Here is a 9484-nt window from a genome sequence, read left to right on the forward strand (position 1 = left end):
GGCCAAAGTCACCCCCTTATCCGGTAATGCTAGAAAAGGCTGCTTCCCTGCCCCCCACAGCCCCACCCCCACTACACACACACCTATGCCAGGCCCAAGAGCCTGGGGACAAATGTGACAAATGGAGAGGATTCTGGCCTGTTTTTCCGGAGCATCCTGAATCCAGGTGACCTCCTGGGACTCCCTCACAGCTACCGACTTACCCAGGGTCTGAATCATTTTCCCTTCCTGGGTTTCAGTTTCCCTGTCTCTCTAATAGGAACAGGAGAAAAGAAAACCCCCCTTTCCCCACTGTTGACTCAAGATGTGGCTGTCTTTGTGTCCACTGCTGGGGCAGCCGCATGGAGCGGGGCTCATCTAGCACATTTCCGGGACACTGTGCAACTGTGTGAGGTGCTCATGTGTGTGGGTATGAGGCCTTGAGGACCTGACCCTGAGTCCCGGTGAACCCTGGAGAGTGTGTGTGTGTGTCTGTCTGTCTGCCTGTCTTTGCGCATAGGTACCCATGACTCTCGAATGGCTCAGAGCTCCCTCCTTCCCCCTCTGGTCCCTAGGGAGCTCTGCAGGCTTGGCTGTAGCACAGGAGTCCCAGGCAGACTGGGACATGCTCAGCCCAGCACAGACCTTCTCCCTACCCTTACGCATCCCCAGCCCAGCTGCAGAATTCAGACCAAGCCACGGAGGATTCATGTTCCCTGGGATGAGCCACACCAGCCACATCCTCCAACGGGCTGACCAGGAGTTCCAGGGGTTTCAGGGCCCCCTTAAGGTTATTGGGCTCCCCCAAGGCCCTGGTCCTGCTGTGGGAAACCCCATAAGGCCCTGCCCTCCCACAGCGGGGGGCAGCGGGGAACACCTCACACCCTGCCCAGAGGGACCTGGCCTTGACTCACAGCCACAGGCAAATGGAGTGAGGATCCCCTGGCGCCCCGGCCCCGCCCCCACTCTCGGGGCTGCTCTTCCCGCAAAATCAATCATCCTGTGTTTTCGGGAAGTGGGGGCTGGCAGGAGAGCACGCAGGGACCCTGGTTCCCTTGCAGGGTGGCAGCCCTTCTGAGTGGTGCCCGGGCTCATGGGCAATGCTGGGGGCCTGGCAAAGCACTCCCAAGAAAATCCCACCCTGACCTCTGGACCCCTTCCCAGTCGTCCCCATGAACATAAACAATGGCTGAGGAAGAGACTGGGATCTGCCAGGTACCCTCTGCTGCCACCATGACTCTACATAAAGACAACAGTTGAAGCCTCAGACTGGAAGAGCTTTCAGCACATAGAAAGTACCCTGTAGGGGGCCGGGCTCAGTGGCTCACACTGGTAATCCCAGCACTTTGGGAGGCTGAGGTGGGCAGATCACTTGAGGTCAGGCATTCAAGACCAGCCTGGCCAACATGGTGAAACCCCGTCTCTACTAAAAATACAAAAATCAGTCATGCTCAGTGGTGCACAGCTACTGGGGAGGCTGAGGCCAGAGAATCCCTTGAATCCGGGAGGTGGAGGTGGCAGTGAGCTGAGATCGCACCACTGCACTCCAGCCTGGGCAACAAGAGCAAGACTGTCAGAAAGAGAGGAAGGAAGGGAGGGAGGGAGGGAGGGAGAGAGGAAGGAAGGAAAGAAGGAAGGAAAGAAGGGAGGGAGGAAGGGAGAGAGAGAGAAAGAAAGAAAAAGGAAGGAAGGAAGGAAGGAAAAGAAAGAAAAGGAGGAAGGGAGGGAGGAAAGGAAGAAAGGAGGAGGAAGGGACCCCTGTGGGTTGGGCAGGAGAACAGATGTAATGATTTTCACCCCATTTTACAGTTGAGGAAACTGAACTTTGGAGAAACCTCCTGCCTGCCTGAATGAATGAGCAAATGGCTACACGTTGAGGCAGTTAGAGCTCAGGGAGGAGGAAGAGGAGGAAGCGGTGCTGGGAGTGTGATGGGGACGTGGGGTGCTGAAGTTGAGAGCAGGAGGACAGTCCTCCAGTCGGTGTGTTCTCATGGGAAGAACACTGCACTGGGAGTCCCGCAGCCTGGTAGAGCGCTGGCTCCTGTGCTGACACGCAGAGTAAGCCGTATCTCTTCCCTGGGCCTCAACTTCCCCCTCTGTAAAATGGAGTTAATAGCCCTACCCTGCCCTGCGGTGATTGCTGGGAGCAAACCAGTGTGACTGGATGGGAAAGGGCTTTGGAAACCCAAGGGAGCTGCCCACTCGACAGAGTCATCCGCCCATGTCTGCCTCCCAGCCTAGCAGTCCCGGGGAGGAAGCCCAGCTAGATCTCGGGGTCTAGAGCTTGGACGTTTGCCCAACTGGGAGTTCCAGAGCCTGACCTCTCTGGGCTCCACTGGGCTCAGCAGCCTCCTCTCGAGGCTGTGAGCTGAAGTGACCTAGAGAGGTATCCAGCGATCCACCCGGAGCCTCCTCCACCTGCCCCAATACCTGGGACAGGGTGTGTGTGTGTGTGTGGGAGGGGTGACGGCAGGCCGGTCTGCCAAAGTATTAGCTGGTGTGAAATAATTTGATGGTGGAGATAAAGGCTGGGCTGCCTGAGGCCCCAAAGCCCCACCCAACTCCCCCCACAACTCTGCCCCCTGCCCCCCAACTGCGAATAACATGGAGGCTGAGCTGTCTAGGTTCTGGCTCCCCATTCTCAGGTGATGAAATCCCAGCTCAATCAGGCTGGCTAGCACTGCAGTTACCAAATCGCTGTAATTGAGATTAATTTGGGGGCTGATTGGGTCAACCCTTGCAGGCACCCATTAATTAGTGGGGGAGGCTCAAAGCCCCAGTAGCTGGGCCCTGCACCCCGTGGAGCCTGGGGCCACTGTAGAGGGGGGCACTGAGAGATGCCCAGGGAGGTGTGTGTTCCAGAAGAGGGGCAAGCTGGACAGAGCCTCGCCTGCCCCATGCCACTCCCATGCCTCCTACCCATTCCTAAACTAGCTTCCACGCCCAGGAGGGGAAGGGACCACAGAGCCTTTGAGTCAGGCCCAGAGGCAGCTCTGGGTCTCCAAGGGTTAAAATGCTCATTACAAGGGTGGGGAGAGGTGGAGAGGGTGCTCAGAGGCTCCTTGGACTTCAAATAGCTCTTGCAAAACTTCTAGATGAGTTAAGTGTAAATGAATTTGAAACAGACAATGAAGTTCCCTTTAGAGACACCTGGGCAGAAAAATGAAGGGAAAATCGCCCCAGGGAGAGCTCGTTTGTGGATTTTATTTTTTCCTGAACCCAAAACACACAGGGAAAAACAAACCCACCCGTCTACTCGTCTGCTCCGGGTGCCAGAGGCGGGCAGGCACGCCCTGACTCAGTGCTGGGCTGGCAGCAAGCTGGGCACACACGTGAGGCCCAGGCACACGCTGGGGAGTGGAGGGCAGTGGCAAAAACGTGTGTGCAAAGCCGGAAGTTCCGGCACACACGTGTGGAGGTGGCTCGGGCCCTGGAAAGGAGCAGAGCCCCTGGGCACAGGAGGATGAGGCAGTAGGGGGTGGGGCCCACATGCGTGGGTAGCTGGAAGGAGGCCAGATGAGGGTGAGGGGGCAGGGCCCATTTGGGGCGAGGGGCAGAGCTCAGGCCCCGCCCTCCAGGGCCCCTGGCACCCTGGTCACGTGAGTGTTCCCAGTCCCAGGGTGGGGCCCTCCCACTTGCCAGGCGGGTGAGGTGTCAGAGTGGGGGCCTCTGGGGCTGCCTGCCCCACCCCACTCACCCGACTTGCTCCGGTTAATTGCCCAGTGCCTTATTTTTTCCCTGTGAATCTCACAGAGGGACAAAAGCAAGTTCTGAGTCACCAGGAACCGGCTCCCGCTTCTGCCCACGCTGGAGCCTGGTCCCCACCCCACTCTGAGAACCCAAGGACCCCGAGGTGGTGGGGCCTGGCCCAGATTGACTTCTGGGAGCCCTGGACCCTGCCGGGTCTGTGAGGTGTCCCCACCACTGACCAGCACCCCTGGGGGCCCAGGCGAGTGGCTTCCCTGGGGGCCCTAATGGAGCAGCCTCCTCCCTACGGCACATTTGCAATTCATGGCTCCAGCCGAGATTGCATTAGGGCCTGGCTGTCACTCATGATGAATGTCGCTTGTTTTCCAGAAAAAAACAGGCCGTGGATCCAGAGTGACAGGGCCTCAGGAGGCACTGGCCCTCCCTTCCGTGCTTGAGGACCAGGGCATGGCTGGTGTCCCCAGTGGTCTGTCAGCAGCCTCAGAACCTGATTCCTTTGGGGGCTCTCTAGGATCCCAAATAGGAGCTTTTCCTAGTTCCAGCTCCCCAGCCCTGTCTATGCCTGTCCCTCGGGGTTCTCCCAACAGCCCCGTGGGAGGACTGCTGCTAGAGCGGCTCCACCAGACAGATGAGCACACTGAGGCCTGCAGGAAGAGGGAGGGGAGATGCAGGTGTTTGGGCTGGAGGGGAATGGGAGAGGGTTCCAGGAATTGGAAAGCTCAGCGAGGTTCCTGCAGGGAGGGTCTGGGAGACCATCCTGGGGGAAGCAGATTGCAGGGGGTGGGAGGTGAAGAGGCTCCTTGCAGGCTCTGGTCCTCCCTACTACATCCTGTCTTCAGGGCTGGGCAGCCACCCTGGGACCCAGGGCTGCTGTATGCCCACACCTCACCCAAGCTCTGCCCTCTCTCTTCCCGGCAACTCCCCTTCTGTCCAGAAGACAGAGGTCCCGCAGGTCTGAGGCTCTGGGCTGTGCCTTCTGACAGCCGGTAGCTTCAATGAAGACAGAGGAAATGCATTCCTTCCCACCCCACCTCTAACCAGGCCAGGGAGAATGGGGAGCTGAGGTGCAGGAATTAGCTGGAGGTCTCAACTGGGCCCCCTCCCAGCTGTCCCTCTCCCTCTGCTTCTCAAACAGCCCGTGTTCCCCAGGACTTTGGGAATAGAGAAGCCCAGATAGGCCTCTGTGTGGCTCAAGAGCTTACAGTGGCTCCCACTGTCCCAAATTGTATTCTGTTTCATCTCTTTTCCTGCCCTCACCGTCTGGGAACCACAGCCTTGAAGAGTGGCAGACAGAAGAAAAGACTTCTATCTATGAGTGTCCCACCAGGCCCATTCCCAGAAAAAAGAATGAAGTTCCCCAGGGGGAGGGGAACGTTTTGGTCTCATGCCCCTTCACCTCCAAGACTGACACAATTTAGGTAGCAGATGAAGTCAGTCGTGCAAATCCCCTCATCATAGATGAGGAAACTGAAGCCGAGGCTTCAGAGCAAGAGACGGAGGTTCTGCCCTCTGCTGAAAGTAGTGGATTTGTTTGTTTGTTGTTTCGTTTTGTTTTTCTGAGACAGGATCTCACTCTGTCACCCAGACTGGAGCGCAGTAGTGTGATCTCAGTTCACTGCAACCTCTGCCTCCCAGGTTCAAACGATCCCCCCGACTCAGCCTCCCAAATAGCTGGGATTACAAGCGTGAGCCACCACACCTGGCTAATTTTTGTATTTTTAGTAGAGACAGGGTTTTGCCATGTTGGCCAAGCTGGTCTCAAACTCCTGGCCTTAAGTGATCCGCCTGCCTTGGCCTCCCAAAGTGCTGGGATTACAGGCATGAGCCAGTGCGCCCAGCCAAAAATAGTGCTTTGTTCACTGGTGTATCTCTCTGCCTAGAAGAGGGTCTGGTATGGAGCAGGCATTTGCTGAATGAGTGAATCAATGAGTAATGGCCTTCGCAGGAGACAGGAAGCTCTGGGCTGCTGGAGAGGCTGCGCCATGAAGCTTGGCACTCGGGCCCTTGATGCTCCCTCAGCAGCCTACCCCCTGGTCTCGGGGGATAGGTAACCTGCTGCCCGGTGACACAGTCCCATGGGTGTCCCTGTTGCAAAGCCAGCTGATGTGGGGGCCTGGCTTTCCCCCAGTCAGAATCCAGGTTCCAAGGCACCCAGCTCCATAGCCTCAAACCCACCCAAAGGGACCAAGACAGTGCAAGCCAGAAGGAAAAAAAACACGAAAGACCCTTCACTAGGGGTCTGGAGCCTGAGGCTGGCCCCAGATAGGCCATTCTAATCACAGCTCGTTGTGTGCCAAGCACTATGCTAGGCGGGCACTCACTGTGTGATTTCCTCCCGGTGACAGTGTGCGAAGCCGGGTGCTGTCTTTCTTCTCATGTTACATCTGACCACATCCCTGGATGGCTGGGACCCTGCTGCAGTCCTTGCTCATGACACAGCTGGGGAGCCAGCCCTCTGGTGGGTCTCCCCTCCCTGGTTAGAGCCCCTGGCCTGGCGTGGCATTTTTGCCCAATGTGGAAAGCTTTTCCCAGAAGGCTGGGCATCAGCTCTTGCCAGCTGCCTGCCCCTTTGGTTCCAGGGTAGCCCCAGGGGCATCCTCACCGTCGGTCCAACACTACTCAGGTTTTCCTTGGCAACAGAACCAGAGAAAGAGCTCTGGATCCACGTAAGTGCCCCCCCACCTGCCACTGCCACCGCCCAACACAGCCACAATCCTCAGTGTCTGGAGGCCAATCAGTTTCCCAGAATCCGAACCTGCTGAGCCCCTGACCCTTTCCCATATGGGCAGGTGCTGGTTGCATCCCTAGGATGTGAATGGCTGAACCGCCCTCTGGAGCAGGCCAGAGGCAAATGCTCAGAGGCAACATCGTCCCCACCCCCAACTGCACCTTCCAAGTGAGGTGGTGCCAGGCAAAAAGAACACGGGCTCTAGAATGAGCTGGGTTCAAATGCCAACTGTCCCCTTGTAGCTGTGCGACCTTGGACAAATGGCTTCCCCACTCTGAACTTCAGCTTACTCGTCTGTAAAATGGGCATGACCATGTCTTACATGACACAGTGGCTGTGGGGTTCCCGGGAGCCATATGTAGGCCCTGGATTCTACATACCAGGTGTGTGGGCACCATTCCTCCAGGCCCCTGGTCCCCATCCACCCCTGTCATCCATGCCTGCTGATGTGCCACTTCTACAACCAACTGTCAGAGCCAGCTATGCCTGCTGCCATCGGGGAGCCATGCCCAGCCCCATATGCCCCAGGGCCCTGCCAAGCCCTGCCCCAGGCTCCCAGATGAGAAGACTCCAGCAGCACCCCCAGGTCCCAAGGGCACCCTCTTTATCTTCACCCATGGGGGCCGTCTGCACCCCCAGGGACTGCTCACAAAGATCTGGGACCCAGGGGCCAAGCCGGAAGCCCCTCTGCTCCCAGAGGGCAGCCCCTGCCCCTCCACATCCTGCCGCAGCCCTGCGTCTATTTCATCAGGCCAAGGATTGCTTTTTAAATAAATCTAAAAAACTCCACTTCCTCCTTGGCAAGTTCATTTTAAGTCATTTTATCTCTTTCCCCCCTATATTTTTCCCAAATAATGTGATTAAGTGACTCAGCGCCGGCTGCCTCTGGCAGGCCTGGCCTCTAATTCAGTTTGAGGACGGTCACCTTTGACCCCACTCCACTCTGGCTAAGAGAACACTTAAGCAATATTGTACCGCTTCCTACAGAGGGAGGCCGTGGGGGGAGCCCACAAGGGGTGGGGGCGGCGGGGGGCGGGGGGAAGCGAAACAAACTTTCACATAAAATTATGGTATATGGATAATTGAGAAGTTTAAAAACATGAATCTAATTGTACAGTCCCCGGAGAAACCCATATCGAGCCACCCTATAAGAGGCCTGGAATCTCCCGATGATGATTTATTGCTAAATCCTAGTATTTTTCAATACATTATAGTTTTTAAATTGTGTTTAAATTGAGTGTAGAGGAGCAGAGGCCATTAGGAGATGCAGAAATGATGATTATATTTAAATATTCATGCACGCAGTACCTTATTATTGAATCTGAACACTAACAAAATCAATATTAAGTGCGGTTTGACATGAATTTATTTATGAATTTCGACTTTCTAAGTACTGTATTTTTTCACTCAAAAATTGTGAGTATAATGTAGTAATGATATCAAAACACGGTGTCAGGGAGCATTAGCTGGGGAGGTTATAAACCTCTGGATTAGGGGGCCCAAGATTGCCCTCAAAAGTGCTTAGTATACAAAACCCAATTCTTTTTTTTTTTTTCTCCCTGTTTCTGAATCGTGCAGATTCGAATACACTCCGGAGAGGGCGGGCAAAGGATGGGGAGAGGAAGCGGGGCTGAGCTGTAGCAGCAGGCGGGTCCTCAGCTCCTCAGAGGCTGGGGTGTGGGGGAACCAGGCTTCTCCACCAGGCCCTCCCCTGAGCTCCACGCCCAAGAAGCAGCCCCTGTGCCCAGGGGGTCCCTGAGGATCTGAGATTCAGACTTCCTCAAGGGGCACACTCTGGGGGTGGGGAGAGCCCAGGGGGGTCTTCACATCCCAGTGGATTCTGGGGGAAGGGTGAAAGCTGGAGGGGTCTGGCTTCAGGGAACCAAGGCAGAAGGAGGTGGAAAGAGAGTCTTTGCCCCCAGATTCTGGGTCCTGGCACCAGGTGCATGCCCAGGGCAGAAAGCTTGGACCACCGCTTCCTGCTCAGCCCGCCAGGACCTGCCACCCTGAAGCTGGCACTGAGGTTGTCAAAGATAAGGAGGGTACCCTTCCTCCCTCTCCCAAAGCCCACTGGGGCAGGAGGAAGGGGCCTGGTCCACTCCATCCAAAGCTTCTCCTTCATATGGCCTGGAAGGAGCCCTTCCCCCACCTGCCACCCCTCTGCCACCCCTGCCCAGGAGACCACCGACAGCTTCAGGGACTCCCCCTTCCAAAGAAGCAATGTTTGTGTGCTAGCAGATGCAGCCCCTGCGCCTGGCATAGCCACAGCCTGTGGTGGCCTGTGTGCCCCTGGAACCACCCTGCTGTGCCCCGTTCACATGCAACAGGATCCCACAGAGCCTTGTGTAGACGGACAGAACCACACACACTCACAGAGCACAGAAATGAATAGAGGCCAGCTAGGAGGAGACCCCACTTTTCAGATGGAAACTAATTCCCTGATAATGCAGACTTTTTGGAAACGGGTAACCTACATTCCCCAACGGGAAAGAACTGGACATCACAGCTGGTCCTTGACTTAGGCAGATGACCTCCAGCCCACCCCACACCATGACACAAACCTGACCTTGACCATCAGTGGCCCCAGGACACTCTAGACAGACTCATAGCTCTGCACCCATAAATCCATGAGCACCTACTGCCCAGTACTCACCACGCCCTGCCTCTAAGGCACCCACCAGCACCGTGGCACCCAGGCTCAGTCCCCAACCCCCACGACTCTCCAATTCTCCCACAGAAACAGTCACACTGGTAGGTGTTACCTAGCACACATGCGCACACACGCAGAGAACCACAATCACCTTTACACAGTCCCACACACCTCAACACACAGACACCCCAACTCCCACACAGGCAGACCCTGACATAAACACAGACACCCCGACATCCACGTGACACTGACATACAGGCTAAGCCCACATTCACATGACACCCTGACATAAACTCGAACACCCTCATGACACATGGATACCCCAACATATCACACACACACACACCCACTCCCCAATACCCTGCCCAAGTGCACAGCATGTCCACACTCACCTGAAGTGGGCTGGGGCCAGGCTCACC

The sequence above is a fragment of the Callithrix jacchus genome, chromosome 7 (assembly GCF_049354715.1).
Source record: "Callithrix jacchus isolate 240 chromosome 7, calJac240_pri, whole genome shotgun sequence".
NCBI lineage: Eukaryota > Metazoa > Chordata > Mammalia > Primates > Cebidae > Callithrix > Callithrix jacchus.